This window comes from Misgurnus anguillicaudatus, chromosome 21 (genome assembly GCF_027580225.2).
Source record: "Misgurnus anguillicaudatus chromosome 21, ASM2758022v2, whole genome shotgun sequence".
NCBI lineage: Eukaryota > Metazoa > Chordata > Actinopteri > Cypriniformes > Cobitidae > Misgurnus > Misgurnus anguillicaudatus.
The window spans coordinates 11,934,267-11,952,500 of NC_073357.2; the positions used below are offsets into that span (position 1 = coordinate 11,934,267).

General features: G+C 43.6%; 46 non-coding genes and 2 pseudogenes across 46 annotated transcripts in view; all 48 read right to left on the bottom strand.

The window, feature by feature from the left end:
* Positions 1–3,875: 3,875 nt before the first annotated feature.
* Positions 3,876–3,994, bottom strand: LOC141354805 (5S ribosomal RNA). Its single transcript, XR_012361236.1, has one exon. It is a non-coding gene; the product is annotated as a 5S ribosomal RNA (ribosomal RNA).
* Positions 3,995–4,135: 141 nt separating this feature from the next.
* LOC141358587 (5S ribosomal RNA) lies at positions 4,136–4,254 on the bottom strand. Its single transcript, XR_012365084.1, has one exon. It is a non-coding gene; the product is annotated as a 5S ribosomal RNA (ribosomal RNA).
* Positions 4,255–4,395: 141 nt separating this feature from the next.
* Positions 4,396–4,514, bottom strand: LOC141354806 (5S ribosomal RNA). The gene has a single exon (XR_012361237.1). It is a non-coding gene; the product is annotated as a 5S ribosomal RNA (ribosomal RNA).
* A 129-nt stretch (positions 4,515–4,643) lies between these two features.
* Positions 4,644–4,762, bottom strand: LOC141354807 (5S ribosomal RNA). Its single transcript, XR_012361238.1, has one exon. It is a non-coding gene; the product is annotated as a 5S ribosomal RNA (ribosomal RNA).
* Positions 4,763–4,902: 140 nt separating this feature from the next.
* Positions 4,903–5,021, bottom strand: LOC141354808 (5S ribosomal RNA). The gene has a single exon (XR_012361239.1). It is a non-coding gene; the product is annotated as a 5S ribosomal RNA (ribosomal RNA).
* A 141-nt stretch (positions 5,022–5,162) lies between these two features.
* LOC141354809 (5S ribosomal RNA) lies at positions 5,163–5,281 on the bottom strand. Its single transcript, XR_012361240.1, has one exon. It is a non-coding gene; the product is annotated as a 5S ribosomal RNA (ribosomal RNA).
* A 141-nt stretch (positions 5,282–5,422) lies between these two features.
* On the bottom strand, positions 5,423–5,541 carry LOC141353950 (5S ribosomal RNA; annotated as a pseudogene).
* Positions 5,542–5,670: 129 nt separating this feature from the next.
* Positions 5,671–5,789, bottom strand: LOC141354810 (5S ribosomal RNA). Its single transcript, XR_012361241.1, has one exon. It is a non-coding gene; the product is annotated as a 5S ribosomal RNA (ribosomal RNA).
* Positions 5,790–5,930: 141 nt separating this feature from the next.
* LOC141354811 (5S ribosomal RNA) lies at positions 5,931–6,049 on the bottom strand. Its single transcript, XR_012361242.1, has one exon. It is a non-coding gene; the product is annotated as a 5S ribosomal RNA (ribosomal RNA).
* Positions 6,050–6,190: 141 nt separating this feature from the next.
* Positions 6,191–6,309, bottom strand: LOC141354812 (5S ribosomal RNA). Its single transcript, XR_012361243.1, has one exon. It is a non-coding gene; the product is annotated as a 5S ribosomal RNA (ribosomal RNA).
* Positions 6,310–6,450: 141 nt separating this feature from the next.
* On the bottom strand, positions 6,451–6,569 carry LOC141354813 (5S ribosomal RNA). The gene has a single exon (XR_012361244.1). It is a non-coding gene; the product is annotated as a 5S ribosomal RNA (ribosomal RNA).
* A 129-nt stretch (positions 6,570–6,698) lies between these two features.
* LOC141354137 (5S ribosomal RNA) lies at positions 6,699–6,817 on the bottom strand (annotated as a pseudogene).
* A 51-nt stretch (positions 6,818–6,868) lies between these two features.
* LOC141357327 (5S ribosomal RNA) lies at positions 6,869–6,987 on the bottom strand. The gene has a single exon (XR_012363814.1). It is a non-coding gene; the product is annotated as a 5S ribosomal RNA (ribosomal RNA).
* A 140-nt stretch (positions 6,988–7,127) lies between these two features.
* Positions 7,128–7,246, bottom strand: LOC141354814 (5S ribosomal RNA). The gene has a single exon (XR_012361245.1). It is a non-coding gene; the product is annotated as a 5S ribosomal RNA (ribosomal RNA).
* Positions 7,247–7,387: 141 nt separating this feature from the next.
* LOC141354815 (5S ribosomal RNA) lies at positions 7,388–7,506 on the bottom strand. The gene has a single exon (XR_012361246.1). It is a non-coding gene; the product is annotated as a 5S ribosomal RNA (ribosomal RNA).
* Positions 7,507–7,647: 141 nt separating this feature from the next.
* On the bottom strand, positions 7,648–7,766 carry LOC141354816 (5S ribosomal RNA). Its single transcript, XR_012361247.1, has one exon. It is a non-coding gene; the product is annotated as a 5S ribosomal RNA (ribosomal RNA).
* A 141-nt stretch (positions 7,767–7,907) lies between these two features.
* LOC141354817 (5S ribosomal RNA) lies at positions 7,908–8,026 on the bottom strand. Its single transcript, XR_012361248.1, has one exon. It is a non-coding gene; the product is annotated as a 5S ribosomal RNA (ribosomal RNA).
* A 141-nt stretch (positions 8,027–8,167) lies between these two features.
* On the bottom strand, positions 8,168–8,286 carry LOC141358589 (5S ribosomal RNA). Its single transcript, XR_012365086.1, has one exon. It is a non-coding gene; the product is annotated as a 5S ribosomal RNA (ribosomal RNA).
* Positions 8,287–8,427: 141 nt separating this feature from the next.
* Positions 8,428–8,546, bottom strand: LOC141354818 (5S ribosomal RNA). Its single transcript, XR_012361249.1, has one exon. It is a non-coding gene; the product is annotated as a 5S ribosomal RNA (ribosomal RNA).
* A 129-nt stretch (positions 8,547–8,675) lies between these two features.
* On the bottom strand, positions 8,676–8,794 carry LOC141354819 (5S ribosomal RNA). The gene has a single exon (XR_012361250.1). It is a non-coding gene; the product is annotated as a 5S ribosomal RNA (ribosomal RNA).
* Positions 8,795–8,934: 140 nt separating this feature from the next.
* Positions 8,935–9,053, bottom strand: LOC141354820 (5S ribosomal RNA). The gene has a single exon (XR_012361251.1). It is a non-coding gene; the product is annotated as a 5S ribosomal RNA (ribosomal RNA).
* A 141-nt stretch (positions 9,054–9,194) lies between these two features.
* Positions 9,195–9,313, bottom strand: LOC141354822 (5S ribosomal RNA). Its single transcript, XR_012361253.1, has one exon. It is a non-coding gene; the product is annotated as a 5S ribosomal RNA (ribosomal RNA).
* A 141-nt stretch (positions 9,314–9,454) lies between these two features.
* LOC141354823 (5S ribosomal RNA) lies at positions 9,455–9,573 on the bottom strand. Its single transcript, XR_012361254.1, has one exon. It is a non-coding gene; the product is annotated as a 5S ribosomal RNA (ribosomal RNA).
* Positions 9,574–9,714: 141 nt separating this feature from the next.
* LOC141354824 (5S ribosomal RNA) lies at positions 9,715–9,833 on the bottom strand. Its single transcript, XR_012361255.1, has one exon. It is a non-coding gene; the product is annotated as a 5S ribosomal RNA (ribosomal RNA).
* Positions 9,834–9,974: 141 nt separating this feature from the next.
* On the bottom strand, positions 9,975–10,093 carry LOC141354825 (5S ribosomal RNA). The gene has a single exon (XR_012361256.1). It is a non-coding gene; the product is annotated as a 5S ribosomal RNA (ribosomal RNA).
* Positions 10,094–10,234: 141 nt separating this feature from the next.
* LOC141354826 (5S ribosomal RNA) lies at positions 10,235–10,353 on the bottom strand. Its single transcript, XR_012361257.1, has one exon. It is a non-coding gene; the product is annotated as a 5S ribosomal RNA (ribosomal RNA).
* Positions 10,354–12,702: 2,349 nt separating this feature from the next.
* LOC141354827 (5S ribosomal RNA) lies at positions 12,703–12,821 on the bottom strand. Its single transcript, XR_012361258.1, has one exon. It is a non-coding gene; the product is annotated as a 5S ribosomal RNA (ribosomal RNA).
* A 141-nt stretch (positions 12,822–12,962) lies between these two features.
* LOC141354828 (5S ribosomal RNA) lies at positions 12,963–13,081 on the bottom strand. Its single transcript, XR_012361259.1, has one exon. It is a non-coding gene; the product is annotated as a 5S ribosomal RNA (ribosomal RNA).
* Positions 13,082–13,224: 143 nt separating this feature from the next.
* On the bottom strand, positions 13,225–13,343 carry LOC141354829 (5S ribosomal RNA). The gene has a single exon (XR_012361260.1). It is a non-coding gene; the product is annotated as a 5S ribosomal RNA (ribosomal RNA).
* Positions 13,344–13,484: 141 nt separating this feature from the next.
* On the bottom strand, positions 13,485–13,603 carry LOC141354830 (5S ribosomal RNA). The gene has a single exon (XR_012361261.1). It is a non-coding gene; the product is annotated as a 5S ribosomal RNA (ribosomal RNA).
* A 129-nt stretch (positions 13,604–13,732) lies between these two features.
* On the bottom strand, positions 13,733–13,851 carry LOC141354831 (5S ribosomal RNA). Its single transcript, XR_012361262.1, has one exon. It is a non-coding gene; the product is annotated as a 5S ribosomal RNA (ribosomal RNA).
* A 140-nt stretch (positions 13,852–13,991) lies between these two features.
* Positions 13,992–14,110, bottom strand: LOC141354833 (5S ribosomal RNA). Its single transcript, XR_012361264.1, has one exon. It is a non-coding gene; the product is annotated as a 5S ribosomal RNA (ribosomal RNA).
* A 141-nt stretch (positions 14,111–14,251) lies between these two features.
* Positions 14,252–14,370, bottom strand: LOC141358590 (5S ribosomal RNA). Its single transcript, XR_012365087.1, has one exon. It is a non-coding gene; the product is annotated as a 5S ribosomal RNA (ribosomal RNA).
* A 141-nt stretch (positions 14,371–14,511) lies between these two features.
* Positions 14,512–14,630, bottom strand: LOC141354834 (5S ribosomal RNA). Its single transcript, XR_012361265.1, has one exon. It is a non-coding gene; the product is annotated as a 5S ribosomal RNA (ribosomal RNA).
* A 129-nt stretch (positions 14,631–14,759) lies between these two features.
* Positions 14,760–14,878, bottom strand: LOC141354835 (5S ribosomal RNA). The gene has a single exon (XR_012361266.1). It is a non-coding gene; the product is annotated as a 5S ribosomal RNA (ribosomal RNA).
* Positions 14,879–15,018: 140 nt separating this feature from the next.
* Positions 15,019–15,137, bottom strand: LOC141354836 (5S ribosomal RNA). Its single transcript, XR_012361267.1, has one exon. It is a non-coding gene; the product is annotated as a 5S ribosomal RNA (ribosomal RNA).
* Positions 15,138–15,278: 141 nt separating this feature from the next.
* On the bottom strand, positions 15,279–15,397 carry LOC141354837 (5S ribosomal RNA). The gene has a single exon (XR_012361268.1). It is a non-coding gene; the product is annotated as a 5S ribosomal RNA (ribosomal RNA).
* A 141-nt stretch (positions 15,398–15,538) lies between these two features.
* Positions 15,539–15,657, bottom strand: LOC141354838 (5S ribosomal RNA). Its single transcript, XR_012361269.1, has one exon. It is a non-coding gene; the product is annotated as a 5S ribosomal RNA (ribosomal RNA).
* Positions 15,658–15,798: 141 nt separating this feature from the next.
* LOC141354839 (5S ribosomal RNA) lies at positions 15,799–15,917 on the bottom strand. The gene has a single exon (XR_012361270.1). It is a non-coding gene; the product is annotated as a 5S ribosomal RNA (ribosomal RNA).
* Positions 15,918–16,058: 141 nt separating this feature from the next.
* LOC141354840 (5S ribosomal RNA) lies at positions 16,059–16,177 on the bottom strand. The gene has a single exon (XR_012361271.1). It is a non-coding gene; the product is annotated as a 5S ribosomal RNA (ribosomal RNA).
* Positions 16,178–16,318: 141 nt separating this feature from the next.
* Positions 16,319–16,437, bottom strand: LOC129414584 (5S ribosomal RNA). Its single transcript, XR_008634454.1, has one exon. It is a non-coding gene; the product is annotated as a 5S ribosomal RNA (ribosomal RNA).
* Positions 16,438–16,578: 141 nt separating this feature from the next.
* On the bottom strand, positions 16,579–16,697 carry LOC141354841 (5S ribosomal RNA). Its single transcript, XR_012361272.1, has one exon. It is a non-coding gene; the product is annotated as a 5S ribosomal RNA (ribosomal RNA).
* Positions 16,698–16,838: 141 nt separating this feature from the next.
* Positions 16,839–16,957, bottom strand: LOC141354843 (5S ribosomal RNA). Its single transcript, XR_012361274.1, has one exon. It is a non-coding gene; the product is annotated as a 5S ribosomal RNA (ribosomal RNA).
* Positions 16,958–17,098: 141 nt separating this feature from the next.
* On the bottom strand, positions 17,099–17,217 carry LOC141354844 (5S ribosomal RNA). The gene has a single exon (XR_012361275.1). It is a non-coding gene; the product is annotated as a 5S ribosomal RNA (ribosomal RNA).
* A 143-nt stretch (positions 17,218–17,360) lies between these two features.
* On the bottom strand, positions 17,361–17,479 carry LOC141354845 (5S ribosomal RNA). The gene has a single exon (XR_012361276.1). It is a non-coding gene; the product is annotated as a 5S ribosomal RNA (ribosomal RNA).
* A 141-nt stretch (positions 17,480–17,620) lies between these two features.
* Positions 17,621–17,739, bottom strand: LOC129414615 (5S ribosomal RNA). The gene has a single exon (XR_008634466.1). It is a non-coding gene; the product is annotated as a 5S ribosomal RNA (ribosomal RNA).
* A 129-nt stretch (positions 17,740–17,868) lies between these two features.
* Positions 17,869–17,987, bottom strand: LOC129414622 (5S ribosomal RNA). The gene has a single exon (XR_008634468.1). It is a non-coding gene; the product is annotated as a 5S ribosomal RNA (ribosomal RNA).
* A 140-nt stretch (positions 17,988–18,127) lies between these two features.
* LOC129414626 (5S ribosomal RNA) overlaps positions 18,128–18,234 on the bottom strand; it is a 119-nt gene continuing 12 nt past the window's right edge. The window contains exon 1 of the ribosomal RNA XR_008634474.1: positions 18,128–18,234. This exon is cut by the window's right edge and continues 12 nt beyond it. This is a non-coding gene — a ribosomal RNA (5S ribosomal RNA).

An 18,234-nucleotide genomic window follows, 5' to 3' on the forward strand; every position in this document is an offset into this window, starting at 1 on the left:
GTTTTATCCTCATTAACTTTACCTCCTGATGCTTTACAAAATTTCTTGACAACATTCATGGCCTCTTGTACACTTTCTTTCCTATTTACAATTATTGTTGTGTCATCTGCATACTGAAAAACTTTCCCTTCAGACATTATTCCCTCGATCTCAATTCCTGTTATTTTTGTATTTTCCTTTATAGCTAATCCCAGTGGTTCTGATACAAGTGAATATAACAGTGCCGAGAGTGGACAACCTTGCCGTATTGATCTCGTAATTTTAAAACATTCAGTTAAAAACCCATTGCATTTAATTTTTGTCAAAGCCCCCTTGTATAAGATTCTAATCCATTTGATAAAATTTTTCCCAAAACCAAAACTCTTTAAAACATCAAATAAAAAACCATGTTCCACCCTATCAAAAGCTTTTTCAAAATCTAAACTGATTATGTACCCATCCTTATTTTCTTGTTTTATGTACCATATCATGTCCCTTATACTCATTGTTATGTCAGCTATGTCTCTTCCTTTGACTGCATATGCTTGATTTGTTTTTATTATAGTTGGCATCACTTCCTTCAGTCTATTTGCTAAAACCTTTGCTATAATTTTAAAATCTGTGTTCAACATTGAAATTGGTCTATAGTTCTTTAAGTCTACCCTTTCCCCTTTCCTTTTATATATAATTTTCATCAAACCTATTCTCATCCTTTCATTTACTTCCTCTTTTTCAAAAATTTCCTTAAAAACCTCCTTTAAAATCTTTGTTAAAACCCCTTTAAAACATTTGTAAAATTCACTCCCCAAACCATCTATTCCCGGACTCTTCTTTCTATTTAGTTGATCTATTGCTTGTTCAATCTCTTCATCTCTGAAATCATGGTCACATACATCTTTATCTTCTTTACTTAATTTTGCTTTTATTAGATTTAATAATTGTTTTTTTTCTTTCTCCTCTTCACCTTGTGTACTGAAAAGGTCCTCATAAAAGGCCTTTATTTCCTTTAGAATATTTTCATTTCCTTGTACGATTTCCCCATTTTTCCCTCTTATCTCCTTTACAATCTCTGCTTTTCCTTTCTTTTTCTCTAGGTCAAAATAAAACTTTGTACATTTCTCTCCTTCCACCATATATTTTGCTTTACTTCTTAATCTTGCTCCTTCATATTCTTTTTCCTCTATTTCCTTTAATCTTTCCTCAATTTCTCTTATCTTTTGTATGTCTTTGTTTTCTTTAGCTAGTTCTTTTTCTAAGTCTGTTTTCATTTCTTTTTTCTTATATCTCTTACATTTTTGTATTAGGCTACAGTATTTAATTGAGAATTTTTTTATTAAAAACTTTACGTTTTCCCACCATATTCTCTTACTCTCTTCATACATTTTACTTTCCTTTTCTCTTTCTATAATTTGTTTGATTTCTGAAACATAATCTTTATTTTTAAGAATCTCTGTATTTAAAACCCATACCCCCGGCCCTCTTTGTATTTTGTCCCAATCAATTTTAAAAAATAATAACTTATGATCACTTAAACTTGTTTCTTCATACTTAATCTTTTCAATAAAATTTTCAACATTCCTATTACATAAAATAAAATCAATTCTTGTTTTGCACACAAACTGTCCCACTATTTGTCGTCTTGAAAACTCTTTTTTTGTTTCGTTCCTTTCTCTCCATACATCAATCATTTTATTTTCTTCCATTAAAACCTTTAATTCTTTTCTGCCCGCATCACTTTTAAAAACCATTCCCTCTGCCATATCTTGTTTACTAAAAACTGTATTAAAATCCCCCATCATTACAATTTCTTTATATTTCTTTAAAAAACCTCTTAAAACATAAAAAAAATCTTTTTTTTCCTTCTCTTCTGTTGGTGCATGTACATTTACTATAACCATTTCCTTTTCATCATATTTTGTCTCTACAATCATACATTTTCCTATATTGTCTTTATATACAATTTTGCTTCTTTTAAAAACCTCCTCTTTCATTAAAAAAGCAACTCCTCTTCCAAATCTTCCATCACCATTGTTATATAAAATTCCTCCAGCCCATCTCCTTTGAAAATCCTTCATCACATTCTCTTTCCAGTTCGTTTCTTGTAGTGCAATGATATCTTCGTGTTTACATCTTTCAATTACTTTTTCAAATTTTCTCACGTCCAGCAGTCCTCTTGCATTAAAAGTCACACAACTTAAAACCATTAAAAGAAAAATTAAATACCTAAAAACCATTGTCTCACTTCATCTCCTCCAGTCCCTTTAAAACTTCATATCTATTTACACATTTCATTTGTCCTTTTTTCATCACTTTTTTCTTAGCAAACTGTACATTTGGTGTTACCTTTAATGTTCTTCTTCTTGTTTGTGCTCTTCCGACTCTACTTTTCTCCAATACTGCTGCTTCTTCCATTTCTTTATTGTCAATCCCGCTGCTCTCTACTATCTCATTTTGTCCTTCTTTGTCCATCGTATCTAAAAGACTTGTAAAACTTGCAGAAATTTCAATTGGTGTCCATGTACCATCATCTCCTTGTGAATTGTCCTTCTCGTTTTCCACTTCTTTATCCTCTGTTGTCTGTTCCTCTATGGTTATTCCCTTTTCCATTTCATTTGCTCCATCAGTGTGTTGTTGTTCTTCATTTTCATTTTCTTCTCCATCGTTCCCTTCATGCATTTGACTGTCCACCTGTTTTTGTGATCCTCCTTCCCCTCCATCCATCCAACACTCACATTTATTTAAATAGTCTTGGCAGTCCGGGCACTTAACATTGTTACAGTCCCTTGCGAAATGTCCCCTCTCCTCACATTTGTAGCACTTAAAATCAGGGCAATCTTTCATTAGATGGTCTGGGCTCATGCACAGCCGACAGGTTTTCACCTGATGGCTGTGCATCACCCTAAAATATTGCGGCCCTTCCGCTGTTTCCAGCTTCGTGCTGTATGGGAGTGAAACCACTTCCCTGGGGAACCTCACTCTCGCAAACCTTGTCCCGTCCTCGATTCCAGTGCCCGGATACAGCCTTCTTTTAATTTTTGATATTGGCAAAACGCCCCAACCTTGCAATTTTTCTAAAATTTCGTTATCCTCCAGGTAAACAGGCAAATGCATGAAGGAAACGACATATTCTCTGTTTTGTAATCTCCTCACCTCACAGTTTGTTCCTTTTATCATTAGTCCATCCATTAACTCATCACACATTTCCTCCTTCTCCAGGGTCAGTTCATATTCCTTATTTTGTCTTGGTCTTAGTGCCAGAACGTTTCCTTCTCCAATTTTCTCTGCTATCACTTTAATTATATCCTCCGCCTTTACTCCATTAGCATTGTCCACATTTACAATCACTGTTGCTTCCTTCATGTATTTCCTTTGCTCAAAATTCTTAACACCTGTATCCTTTTGGTTTCCAGCTCGTGGTCGATGTTCAGGTCCAGTGTCATTGCCGTTCTGTTTCTCCGCCGCCATTTCCAGGTCATTAGCCGTAGGTCCGTCCATTTCAAATGAAAAACAAACTCGAAAAACAAACAAACTAAACCACGAAAAATCACGATTTAACCACCCTCCAGCCAGCCAAAAGCTGCTGTTAGGTGGTTTAAACAAAAAAAGAATCACTAACAAACAAAACTCAATCGATATACAAATAAAAAACTACAAACACTAACAAACATAAACAATGAGAGAGCCTTCCTCTCTCTACTGCAGCCAACTCACTTCCTGATTGCTCAATAGCGCCCTCAGGGTGGTGTGGCCGTAAGCGAGCGCTGACTCGATTCGAGAGCCACTTCAAGACTAATGTGGCAACGCCATGCCATCGGCGAACGCTTACAGAAAGGATGCATTTCTGGAAAAAATTATATGAATAAATAATTAAATAATTAATTAAATAAAGAATTAAATGCTTACAGCACCTGGTATTCCCAGGCGGTCTCCCATCCAAGTACTAACCAGGCCCGACCCTGCTTGGCTTCCGAGATCAGACGAGAGCGGGCGTGCTCAGGGTGGTGTGGCCGTAAGCGAGCGCTGACTCGAATCGAGAGCCACTTCAAGACTAATGTGGCAACGCCATGCCATCGGCGAACGCTTACAGAAAGGATGCATTTCTGGAAAAAAATTATATGAATAAATAATTAAATAATTAATTAAATAAAGAATTAAATGCTTACAGAACCTGGTATTCCCAGGCGGTCTCCCATCCAAGTACTAACCAGGCCCGACCCTGCTTGGCTTCCGAGATCAGACGAGAGCGGGCGTGCTCAGGGTGGTGTGGCCGTAAGCGAGCGCTGACTCGATTCGAGAGCCACTTCAAGACTAATGTGGCAACGCCATGCCATCGGCGAACGCTTACAGAAAGGATGCATTTCTGGAAAAAAACTATATGAATAAATAATTAAATAATTAATTAAATAAAGAATTAAATGCTTACAGCACCTGGTATTCCCAGGCGGTCTCCCATCCAAGTACTAACCAGGCCCGACCCTGCTTGGCTTCCGAGATCAGACGAGAGCGGGCGTGCTCAGGGTGGTGTGGCCGTAAGCGAGCGCTGACTCGATTCGAGAGCCACTTCAAGACTAATGTGGCAACGCCATGCCATCGGCGAACGCTTACAGAAAGGATGCATTTCTGGAAAAAAATTATATGAATAAATAAATAAATAATTAATTAAATGCTTACAGCACCTGGTATTCCCAGGCGGTCTCCCATCCAAGTACTAACCAGGCCCGACCCTGCTTGGCTTCCGAGATCAGACGAGAGCGGGCGTGCTCAGGGTGGTGTGGCCGTAAGCGAGCGCTGACTCGATTCGAGAGCCACTTCAAGACTAATGTGGCAACGCCATGCCATCGGCGAACGCTTACAGAAAGGATGCATTTCTGGAAAAAATTATATGAATAAATAATTAAATAATTAATTAAATAAAGAATTTAATGCTTACAGCACCTGGTATTCCCAGGCGGTCTCCCATCCAAGTACTAACCAGGCCCGACCCTGCTTGGCTTCCGAGATCAGACGAGAGCGGGCGTGCTCAGGGTGGTGTGGCCGTAAGCGAGTGCTGACTCGATTCGAGAGCCACTTCAAGACTAATGTGGCAACGCCATGCCATCGGCGAACGCTTACAGAAAGGATGCATTTCTGGAAAAAAATTATATGAATAAATAATTAAATAATTAATTAAATAAAGAATTAAATGCTTACAGCACCTGGTATTCCCAGGCGGTCTCCCATCCAAGTACTAACCAGGCCCGACCCTGCTTGGCTTCCGAGATCAGACGAGAGCGGGCGTGCTCAGGGTGGTGTGGCCGTAAGCGAGCGCTGACTCGATTCGAGAGCCACTTCAAGACTAATGTGGCAACGCCATGCCATCGGCGAACGCTTACAGAAAGGATGCATTTCTGGAAAAAAATTATATGAATAAATAATTAAATAATTAATTAAATAAAGAATTAAATGCTTACAGCACCTGGTATTCCCAGGCGGTCTCCCATCCAAGTACTAACCAGGCCCGACCCTGCTTGGCTTCCGAGATCAGACGAGAGAGGGCGTGCTCAGGGTGGTGTGGCCATAAGCGAGCGCTGACTCGATTCGAGAGCCACTTCAAGACTAATGTGGCAACGCCATGCCATCGGCGAACGCTTACAGAAAGGATGCATTTCTGGAAAAAAATTATATGAATAAATAAATAAATAATTAATTAAATGCTTACAGCACCTGGTATTCCCAGGCGGTCTCCCATCCAAGTACTAACCAGGCCCGACCCTGCTTGGCTTCCGAGATCAGACGAGAGCGGGCGTGCTCAGGGTGGTGTGGCCGTAAGCGAGCGCTGACTCGATTCGAGAGCCACTTCAAGACTAATGTGGCAACGCCATGCCATCGGCGAACGCTTACAGAAAGGATGCATTTCTGGAAAAAAATTATATGAATAAATAATTAAATAATTAATTAAATAAAGAATTTAATGCTTACAGCACCTGGTATTCCCAGGCGGTCTCCCATCCAAGTACTAACCAGGCCCGACCCTGCTTGGCTTCCGAGATCAGACGAGAGCGGGCGTGCTCAGGGTGGTGTGGCCGTAAGCGGGCGCTGACTCGATTCGAGAGCCACTTCAAGACTAATGTGGCAATGCCATGCCATCGGCGAACGCTTACAGAAAGGATGCATTTCTGGAAAAAAATTATATGAATAAATAATTAAATAATTAATTAAATAAAGAATTAAATGCTTACAGCACCTGGTATTCCCAGGCGGTCTCCCATCCAAGTACTAACCAGGCCCGACCCTGCTTGGCTTCCGAGATCAGACGAGAGCGGGCGTGCTCAGGGTGGTGTGGCCGTAAGCGAGCGCTGACTCGATTCGAGAGCCACTTCAAGACTAATGTGGCAACGCCATGCCATCGGCGAACGCTTACAGAAAGGATGCATTTCTGGAAAAAAATTATATGAATAAATAATTAAATAATTAATTAAATAAAGAATTAAATGCTTACAGCACCTGGTATTCCCAGGCGGTCTCCCATCCAAGTACTAACCAGGCCCGACCCTGCTTGGCTTCCGAGATCAGACGAGAGCGGGCGTGCTCAGGGTGGTGTGGCCGTAAGCGAGCGCTGACTCGATTCGAGAGCCACTTCAAGACTAATGTGGCAACGCCATGCCATCGGCGAACGCTTACAGAAAGGATGCATTTCTGGAAAAAAATTATATGAATAAATAATTAAATAATTAATTAAATGCTTACAGCACCTGGTATTCCCAGGCGGTCTCCCATCCAAGTACTAACCAGGCCCGACCCTGCTTGGCTTCCGAGATCAGACGAGAGCGGGCGTGCTCAGGGTGGTGTGGCCGTTCATAAAAAATTATATGAATAAATAATTAAATAATTAATTAAATAAAGAATTAAATGCTTACAGCACCTGGTATTCCCAGGCGGTCTCCCATCCAAGTACTAACCAGGCCCGACCCTGCTTGGCTTCCGAGATCAGAAGAGAGCGGGCGTGCTCAGGGTGGTGTGGCCGTAAGCGAGCGCTGACTCGATTCGAGAGCCACTTCAAGACTAATGTGGCAACGCCATGCCATCGGCGAACGCTTACAGAAAGGATGCATTTCTGGAAAAAATTATATGAATAAATAATTAAATAATTAATTAAATAAAGAATTAAATGCTTACAGCACCTGGTATTCCCAGGCGGTCTCCCATCCAAGTACTAACCAGGCCCGACCCTGCTTGGCTTCCGAGATCAGACGAGAGCGGGCGTGCTCAGGGTGGTGTGGCCGTAAGCGAGCGCTGACTCGATTCGAGAGCCACTTCAAGACTAATGTGGCAACGCCATGCCATCGGCGAACGCTTACAGAAAGGATGCATTTCTGGAAAAAAATTATATGAATAAATTATTAAATAATTAATTAAATAAAGAATTAAATGCTTACAGCACCTGGTATTCCCAGGCGGTCTCCCATCCAAGTACTAACCAGGCCCGACCCTGCTTGGCTTCCGAGATCAGACGAGAGCGGGCGTGCTCAGGGTGGTGTGGCCGTAAGCGAGCGCTGACTCGAATCGAGAGCCACTTCAAGACTAATGTGGCAACGCCATGCCATCGGCGAACGCTTACAGAAAGGATGCATTTCTGGAAAAAAATTATATGAATAAATAATTAAATAATTAATTAAATAAAGAATTAAATGCTTACAGCACCTGGTATTCCCAGGCGGTCTCCCATCCAAGTACTAACCAGGCCCGACCCTGCTTGGCTTCCGAGATCAGACGAGAGCGGGCGTGCTCAGGGTGGTGTGGCCGTAAGCGAGCGCTGACTCGATTCGAGAGCCACTTCAAGACTAATGTGGCAACGCCATGCCATCGGCGAACGCTTACAGAAAGGATGCATTTCTGGAAAAAAATTATATGAATAAATTATTAAATAATTAATTAAATAAAGAATTAAATGCTTACAGCACCTGGTATTCCCAGGCGGTCTCCCATCCAAGTACTAACCAGGCCCGACCCTGCTTGGCTTCCGAGATCAGACGAGAGCGGGCGTGCTCAGGGTGGTGTGGCCGTAAGCGAGAGCTGACTCGAATCGAGAGCCACTTCAAGACTAATGTGGCAACGCCATGCCATCGGCGAACGCTTACAGAAAGGATGCATTTCTGGAAAAAAATTATATGAATAAATAATTAAATAATTAATTAAATAAAGAATTAAATGCTTACAGAACCTGGTATTCCCAGGCGGTCTCCCATCCAAGTACTAACCAGGCCCGACCCTGCTTGGCTTCCGAGATCAGACGAGAGCGGGCGTGCTCAGGGTGGTGTGGCCGTAAGCGAGCGCTGACTCGATTCGAGAGCCACTTCAAGACTAATGTGGCAACGCCATGCCATCGGCGAACGCTTACAGAAAGGATGCATTTCTGGAAAAAAACTATATGAATAAATAATTAAATAATTAATTAAATAAAGAATTAAATGCTTACAGCACCTGGTATTCCCAGGCGGTCTCCCATCCAAGTACTAACCAGGCCCGACCCTGCTTGGCTTCCGAGATCAGACGAGAGCGGGCGTGCTCAGGGTGGTGTGGCCGTAAGCGAGCGCTGACTCGATTCGAGAGCCACTTCAAGACTAATGTGGCAACGCCATGCCATCGGCGAACGCTTACAGAAAGGATGCATTTCTGGAAAAAAATTATATGAATAAATAAATAAATAATTAATTAAATGCTTACAGCACCTGGTATTCCCAGGCGGTCTCCCATCCAAGTACTAACCAGGCCCGACCCTGCTTGGCTTCCGAGATCAGACGAGAGCGGGCGTGCTCAGGGTGGTGTGGCCGTAAGCGAGCGCTGACTCGATTCGAGAGCCACTTCAAGACTAATGTGGCAACGCCATGCCATCGGCGAACGCTTACAGAAAGGATGCATTTCTGGAAAAAATTATATGAATAAATAATTAAATAATTAATTAAATAAAGAATTTAATGCTTACAGCACCTGGTATTCCCAGGCGGTCTCCCATCCAAGTACTAACCAGGCCCGACCCTGCTTGGCTTCCGAGATCAGACGAGAGCGGGCGTGCTCAGGGTGGTGTGGCCGTAAGCGAGTGCTGACTCGATTCGAGAGCCACTTCAAGACTAATGTGGCAACGCCATGCCATCGGCGAACGCTTACAGAAAGGATGCATTTCTGGAAAAAAATTATATGAATAAATAATTAAATAATTAATTAAATAAAGAATTAAATGCTTACAGCACCTGGTATTCCCAGGCGGTCTCCCATCCAAGTACTAACCAGGCCCGACCCTGCTTGGCTTCCGAGATCAGACGAGAGCGGGCGTGCTCAGGGTGGTGTGGCCGTAAGCGAGCGCTGACTCGATTCGAGAGCCACTTCAAGACTAATGTGGCAACGCCATGCCATCGGCGAACGCTTACAGAAAGGATGCATTTCTGGAAAAAAATTATATGAATAAATAATTAAATAATTAATTAAATAAAGAATTTAATGCTTACAGCACCTGGTATTCCCAGGCGGTCTCCCATCCAAGTACTAACCAGGCCCGACCCTGCTTGGCTTCCGAGATCAGACGAGAGCGGGCGTGCTCAGGGTGGTGTGGCCGTAAGCGAGCGCTGACTCGATTCGAGAGCCACTTCAAGACTAATGTGGCAACGCCATGCCATCGGCGAACGCTTACAGAAAGGATGCATTTCTGGAAAAAAATTATATGAATAAATAATTAAATAATTAATTAAATAAAGAATTAAATGCTTACAGCACCTGGTATTCCCAGGCGGTCTCCCATCCAAGTACTAACCAGGCCCGACCCTGCTTGGCTTCCGAGATCAGACGAGAGCGGGCGTGCTCAGGGTGGTGTGGCCGTAAGCGAGCGCTGACTCGATTCGAGAGCCACTTCAAGACTAATGTGGCAACGCCATGCCATCGGCGAACGCTTACAGAAAGGATGCATTTCTGGAAAAAAATTATATGAATAAATTATTAAATAATTAATTAAATAAAGAATTAAATGCTTACAGCACCTGGTATTCCCAGGCGGTCTCCCATCCAAGTACTAACCAGGCCCGACCCTGCTTGGCTTCCGAGATCAGACGAGAGCGGGCGTGCTCAGGGTGGTGTGGCCGTAAGCGAGCGCTGACTCGAATCGAGAGCCACTTCAAGACTAATGTGGCAACGCCATGCCATCGGCGAACGCTTACAGAAAGGATGGATTTCTGGAAAAAAATTATATGAATAAATAATTAAATAATTAATTAAATAAAGAATTAAATGCTTACAGCACCTGGTATTCCCAGGCGGTCTCCCATCCAAGTACTAACCAGGCCCGACCCTGCTTGGCTTCCGAGATCAGACGAGAGCGGGCGTGCTCAGGGTGGTGTGGCCGTAAGCGAGCGCTGACTCGATTCGAGAGCCACTTCAAGACTAATGTGGCAACGCCATGCCATCGGCGAACGCTTACAGAAAGGATGCATTTCTGGAAAAAAATTATATGAATAAATAATTAAATAATTAATTAAATAAAGAATTAAATGCTTACAGCACCTGGTATTCCCAGGCGGTCTCCCATCCAAGTACTAACCAGGCCCGACCCTGCTTGGCTTCCGAGATCAGACGAGAGCGGGCGTGCTTTTTTTTTTTTTTTTTTTTTTTTTTTTTTTTTTTCCTTCTCTTCTGTTGGTGCATGTACATTTACTATAACCATTTCCTTTTCATCATATTTTGTCTCTACAATCATACATTTTCCTATATTGTCTTTATATACAATTTTGCTTCTTTTAAAAACCTCCTCTTTCATTAAAAAAGCAACTCCTCTTCCACATCTTCCATCACCATTGTTATATAAAATTCCTCCAGCCCATCTCCTTTGAAAATCCTTCATCACATTCTCTTTCCAGTTCGTTTCTTGTAGTGCAATGATATCTTCGTGTTTACATCTTTCAATTACTTTTTCAAATTTTCTCACGTCCAGCAGTCCTCTTGCATTAAAAGTCACACAACTTAAAACCATTAAAAGAAAAATTAAATACCTAAAAACCATTGTCTCACTTCATCTCCTCCAGTCCCTTTAAAACTTCATACCTATTTACACATTTCATTTGTCCTTTTTTCATCACTTTTTTCTTAGCAAACTGTACATTTGGTGTTACCTTTAATGTTCTTCTTCTTGTTTGTGCTCTTCCGTCTCTGCTTTTCTCCAATACTTGTGCTCTTCCGTCTCTGCTTTTCTCCAATACTGCTGCTTCTTCCATATCTTTATTGTCAATCCCGCTGCTCTCTACTATCTCATTTTGTCCTTCTTTGTCCATCGTATCTAAAAGACTTGTAAAACTTGCAGAAATTTCAATTGGTGTCCATGTACCATCATCTCCTTGTGAATTGTCCTTCTCGTTTTCCACTTCTTTATCCTCTGTTGTCTGTTCCTCTATTGTTATTCCCTTTTCCATTTCATTTGCTCCATCAGTGTGTTGTTGTTCTTCATTTTCATTTTCTTCTCCATCGTTCCCTTCATGCATTTGACTGTCCACCTGTTTTTGTGATCCTCCTTCCCCTCCATCCATCCAACACTCACATTTATTTAAATAGTCTTGGCAGTCCGGGCACTTAACAGTGTTACAGTCCCTTGCGAAATGTCCCCTCTCCTCACATTTGTAGCACTTAAAATCAGGGCAATCTTTCATTAGATGGTCTGGGCTCATGCACAGCCGACAGGTTTTCACCTGATGGCTGTGCATCACCCTAAAATATTGCGGCCCTTCCGCTGTTTCCAGCTTCGTGCTGTATGGGAGTGAAACCACTTCCCTGGGAAACCTCACTCTCGCAAACCTTGTCCCGTCCTCGATTCCAGTGCCCGGATACAGCCTTCTTTTAATTTTTGATATTGGCAAAACGCCCCAACCTTGCAATTTTTCTAAAATTTCGTTATCCTCCAGGTAAACAGGCAAATGCATGAAGGAAACGACATATTCTCTGTTTTGTAATCTCCTCACCTCACAGTTTGTTCCTTTTATCATTAGTCCATCCATTAACTCATCACACATTTCCTCCTTCTCCAGGGTCAGTTCATATTCCTTATTTTGTCTTGGTCTTACTGCCAGAACGTTTCCTTCTCCAATTTTCTCTGCTATCACTTTAATTATATCCTCCGCCTTTACTCCATTAGCATTGTCCACATTTACAATCACTGTTGCTTCCTTCATGTATTTCCTTTGCTCAAAATTCCTAACACCTGTATCCTTTTGGTTTCCAGCTCGTGGTCGATGTTCAGGTCCAGTGTCATTGCCGTTCCGTTTCTCCGCCGCCATTTCCAGGTCATTAGCCGTAGGTCCGTCCATTTCAAATGAAAAACAAACACGAAAAACAAAAACAAACAAACAAAACCACGAAAAATCACGATTTAACCACCCTCCAGCCAGCCAAAAGCTGCTGTTAGGTGGTTTAAACAAAAAAAATCACTAACAAACAAAACTCAATCGATATACAAATAAAAAACTACAAACACTAACAAACATAAACAATGAGAGAGCCTTCCTCTCTCTACTGCAGCCAACTCACTTCCTGATTGCTCAATAGCGCCCTCAGGGTGGTGTGGCCGTAAGCGAGCGCTGACTCGATTCGAGAGCCACTTCAAGACTAATGTGGCAACGCCATGCCATCGGCGAACGCTTACAGAAAGGATGCATTTCTGGAAAAAAATTATATGAATAAATAATTAAATAATTAATTAAATAAAGAATTAAATGCTTACAGCACCTGGTATTCCCAGGCGGTCTCCCATCCAAGTACTAACCAGGCCCGACCCTGCTTGGCTTCCGAGATCAGACGAGAGCGGGCGTGCTCAGGGTGGTGTGGCCGTAAGCGAGCGCTGACTCGATTCGAGAGCCACTTCAAGACTAATGTGGCAACGCCATGCCATCGGCGAACGCTTACAGAAAGGATGCATTTCTGGAAAAAAATTATATGAATAAATTATTAAATAATTAATTAAATAAAGAATTAAATGCTTACAGCACCTGGTATTCCCAGGCGGTCTCCCATCCAAGTACTAACCAGGCCCGACCCTGCTTGGCTTCCGAGATCAGACGAGAGCGGGCGTGCTCAGGGTGGTGTGGCCGTAAGCGAGCGCTGACTCGAATCGAGAGCCACTTCAAGACTAATGTGGCAACGCCATGCCATCGGCGAACGCTTACAGAAAGGATGCATTTCTGGAAAAAAATTATATGAATAAATAATTAAATAATTAATTAAATAAAGAATTCAAAATGCTTACAGCACCTGGTATTCCCAGGCGGTCTCCCATCCAAGTACTAACCAGGCCCGACCCTGCTTGGCTTCCGAGATCAGACGAGAGCGGGCGTGCTCAGGGTGGTGTGGCCGTAAGCGAGCGCTGACTCGATTCGAGAGCCACTTCAAGACTAATGTGGCAACGCCATGCCATCGGCGAACGCTTACAGAAAGGATGCATTTCTGGAAAAAAACTATATGAATAAATAATTAAATAATTAATTAAATAAAGAATTAAATGCTTACAGCACCTGGTATTCCCAGGCGGTCTCCCATCCAAGTACTAACCAGGCCCGACCCTGCTTGGCTTCCGAGATCAGACGAGAGCGGGCGTGCTCAGGGTGGTGTGGCCGTAAGCGAGCGCTGACTCGATTCGAGAGCCACTTCAAGACTAATGTGGCAACGCCATGCCATCGGCGAACGCTTACAGAAAGGATGCATTTCTGGAAAAAAATTATATGAATAAATAAATAAATAATTAATTAAATGCTTACAGCACCTGGTATTCCCAGGCGGTCTCCCATCCAAGTACTAACCAGGCCCGACCCTGCTTGGCTTCCGAGATCAGACGAGAGCGGGCGTGCTCAGGGTGGTGTGGCCGTAAGCGAGCGCTGACTCGATTCGAGAGCCACTTCAAGACTAATGTGGCAACGCCATGCCATCGGCGAACGCTTACAGAAAGGATGCATTTCTGGAAAAAATTATATGAATAAATAATTAAATAATTAATTAAATAAAGAATTAAATGCTTACAGCACCTGGTATTCCCAGGCGGTCTCCCATCCAAGTACTAACCAGGCCCGACCCTGCTTGGCTTCCGAGATCAGACGAGAGCGGGCGTGCTCAGGGTGGTGTGGCCGTAAGCGAGCGCTGACTCGAATCGAGAGCCACTTCAAGACTAATGTGGCAACGCCATGCCATCGGCGAACGCTTACAGAAAGGATGCATTTCTGGAAAAAAATTATATGAATAAATAATTAAATAATTAATTAAATAAAGAATTAAATGCTTACAGAACCTGGTATTCCCAGGCGGTCTCCCATCCAAGTACTAACCAGGCCCGACCCTGCTTGGCTTCCGAGATCAGACGAGAGCGGGCGTGCTCAGGGTGGTGTGGCCGTAAGCGAGCGCTGACTCGATTCGAGAGCCACTTCAAGACTAATGTGGCAACGCCATGCCATCGGCGAACGCTTACAGAAAGGATGCATTTCTGGAAAAAAACTATATGAATAAATAATTAAATAATTAATTAAATAAAGAATTAAATGCTTACAGCACCTGGTATTCCCAGGCGGTCTCCCATCCAAGTACTAACCAGGCCCGACCCTGCTTGGCTTCCGAGATCAGACGAGAGCGGGCGTGCTCAGGGTGGTGTGGCCGTAAGCGAGCGCTGACTCGATTCGAGAGCCACTTCAAGACTAATGTGGCAACGCCATGCCATCGGCGAACGCTTACAGAAAGGATGCATTTCTGGAAAAAAATTATATGAATAAATAAATAAATAATTAATTAAATGCTTACAGCACCTGGTATTCCCAGGCGGTCTCCCATCCAAGTACTAACCAGGCCCGACCCTGCTTGGCTTCCGAGATCAGACGAGAGCGGGCGTGCTCAGGGTGGTGTGGCCGTAAGCGAGCGCTGACTCGATTCGAGAGCCACTTCAAGACTAATGTGGCAACGCCATGCCATCGGCGAACGCTTACAGAAAGGATGCATTTCTGGAAAAAATTATATGAATAAATAATTAAATAATTAATTAAATAAAGAATTTAATGCTTACAGCACCTGGTATTCCCAGGCGGTCTCCCATCCAAGTACTAACCAGGCCCGACCCTGCTTGGCTTCCGAGATCAGACGAGAGCGGGCGTGCTCAGGGTGGTGTGGCCGTAAGCGAGTGCTGACTCGATTCGAGAGCCACTTCAAGACTAATGTGGCAACGCCATGCCATCGGCGAACGCTTACAGAAAGGATGCATTTCTGGAAAAAAATTATATGAATAAATAATTAAATAATTAATTAAATAAAGAATTAAATGCTTACAGCACCTGGTATTCCCAGGCGGTCTCCCATCCAAGTACTAACCAGGCCCGACCCTGCTTGGCTTCCGAGATCAGACGAGAGCGGGCGTGCTCAGGGTGGTGTGGCCGTAAGCGAGCGCTGACTCGATTCGAGAGCCACTTCAAGACTAATGTGGCAACGCCATGCCATCGGCGAACGCTTACAGAAAGGATGCATTTCTGGAAAAAAATTATATGAATAAATAATTAAATAATTAATTAAATAAAGAATTAAATGCTTACAGCACCTGGTATTCCCAGGCGGTCTCCCATCCAAGTACTAACCAGGCCCGACCCTGCTTGGCTTCCGAGATCAGACGAGAGCGGGCGTGCTCAGGGTGGTGTGGCCGTAAGCGAGCGCTGACTCGATTCGAGAGCCACTTCAAGACTAATGTGGCAACGCCATGCCATCGGCGAACGCTTACAGAAAGGATGCATTTCTGGAAAAAAATTATATGAATAAATAATTAAATAATTAATTAAATAAAGAATTAAATGCTTACAGCACCTGGTATTCCCAGGCGGTCTCCCATCCAAGTACTAACCAGGCCCGACCCTGCTTGGCTTCCGAGATCAGACGAGAGCGGGCGTGCTCAGGGTGGTGTGGCCGTAAGCGAGCGCTGACTCGATTCGAGAGCCACTTCAAGACTAATGTGGCAACGCCATGCCATCGGCGAACGCTTACAGAAAGGATGCATTTCTGGAAAAAAATTATATGAATAAATTATTAAATAATTAATTAAATAAAGAATTAAATGCTTACAGCACCTGGTATTCCCAGGCGGTCTCCCATCCAAGTACTAACCAGGCCCGACCCTGCTTGGCTTCCGAGATCAGACGAGAGCGGGCGTGCTCAGGGTGGTGTGGCCGTAAGCGAGCGCTGACTCGAATCGAGAGCCACTTCAAGACTAATGTGGCAACGCCATGCCATCGGCGAACGCTTACAGAAAGGATGCATTTCTGGAAAAAAATTATATGAATAAATAATTAAATAATTAATTAAATAAAGAATTAAATGCTTACAGCACCTGGTATTCCCAGGCGGTCTCCCATCCAAGTACTAACCAGGCCCGACCCTGCTTGGCTTCCGAGATCAGACGAGAGCGGGCGTGCTCAGGGTGGTGTGGCCGTAAGCGAGCGCTGACTCGATTCGAGAGCCACTTCAAGACTAATGTGGCAACGCCATGCCATCGGCGAACGCTTACAGAAAGGATGCATTTCTGGAAAAAAATTATATGAATAAATAATTAAATAATTAATTAAATAAAGAATTAAATGCTTACAGCACCTGGTATTCCCAGGCGGTCTCCCATCCAAGTACTAACCAGGCCCGACCCTGCTTGGCTTCCGAGATCAGACGAGAGCGGGCGTGCTCAGGGTGGTGTGGCCGTAAGCGAGCGCTGACTCGATTCGAGAGCCACTTCAAGACTAATGTGGCAACGCCATGCCATCGGCGAACGCTTACAGAAAGGATGCATTTCTGGAAAAAAATTATATGAATAAATAATTAAATAATTAATTAAATAAAGAATTAAATGCTTACAGCACCTGGTATTCCCAGGCGGTCTCCCATCCAAGTACTAACCAGGCCCGACCCTGCTTGGCTTCCGAGATCAGACGAGAGCGGGCGTGCTCAGGGTGGTGTGGCCGTAAGCGAGCGCTGACTCGATTCGAGAGCCACTTCAAGACTAATGTGGCAACGCCATGCCATCGGCGAACGCTTACAGAAAGGATGCATTTCTGGAAAAAAATTATATGAATAAATTATTAAATAATTAATTAAATAAAGAATTAAATGCTTACAGCACCTGGTATTCCCAGGCGGTCTCCCATCCAAGTACTAACCAGGCCCGACCCTGCTTGGCTTCCGAGATCAGACGAGAGCGGGCGTGCTCAGGGTGGTGTGGCCGTAAGCGAGCGCTGACTCGAATCGAGAGCCACTTCAAGACTAATGTGGCAACGCCATGCCATCGGCGAACGCTTACAGAAAGGATGCATTTCTGGAAAAAAATTATATGAATAAATAATTAAATAATTAATTAAATAAAGAATTCAAAATGCTTACAGCACCTGGTATTCCCAGGCGGTCTCCCATCCAAGTACTAACCAGGCCCGACCCTGCTTGGCTTCCGAGATCAGACGAGAGCGGGCGTGCTCAGGGTGGTGTGGCCGTAAGCGAGCGCTGACTCGATTCGAGAGCCACTTCAAGACTAATGTGGCAACGCCATGCCATCGGCGAACGCTTACAGAAAGGATGCATTTCTGGAAAAAAACTATATGAATAAATAATTAAATAATTAATTAAATAAAGAATTAAATGCTTACAGCACCTGGTATTCCCAGGCGGTCTCCCATCCAAGTACTAACCAGGCCCGACCCTGCTTGGCTTCCGAGATCAGACGAGAGCGGGCGTGCTCAGGGTGGTGTGGCCGTAAGCGAGCGCTGACTCGATTCGAGAGCCACTTCAAGACTAATGTGGCAACGCCATGCCATCGGCGAACGCTTACAGAAAGGATGCATTTCTGGAAAAAAATTATATGAATAAATAAATAAATAATTAATTAAATGCTTACAGCACCTGGTATTCCCAGGCGGTCTCCCATCCAAGTACTAACCAGGCCCGACCCTGCTTGGCTTCCGAGATCAGACGAGAGCGGGCGTGCTCAGGGTGGTGTGGCCGTAAGCGAGCGCTGACTCGATTCGAGAGCCACTTCAAGACTAATGTGGCAACGCCATGCCATCGGCGAACGCTTACAGAAAGGATGCATTTCTGGAAAAAATTATATGAATAAATAATTAAATAATTAATTAAATAAAGAATTTAATGCTTACAGCACCTGGTATTCCCAGGCGGTCTCCCATCCAAGTACTAACCAGGCCCGACCCTGCTTGGCTTCCGAGATCAGACGAGAGCGGGCGTGCTCAGGGTGGT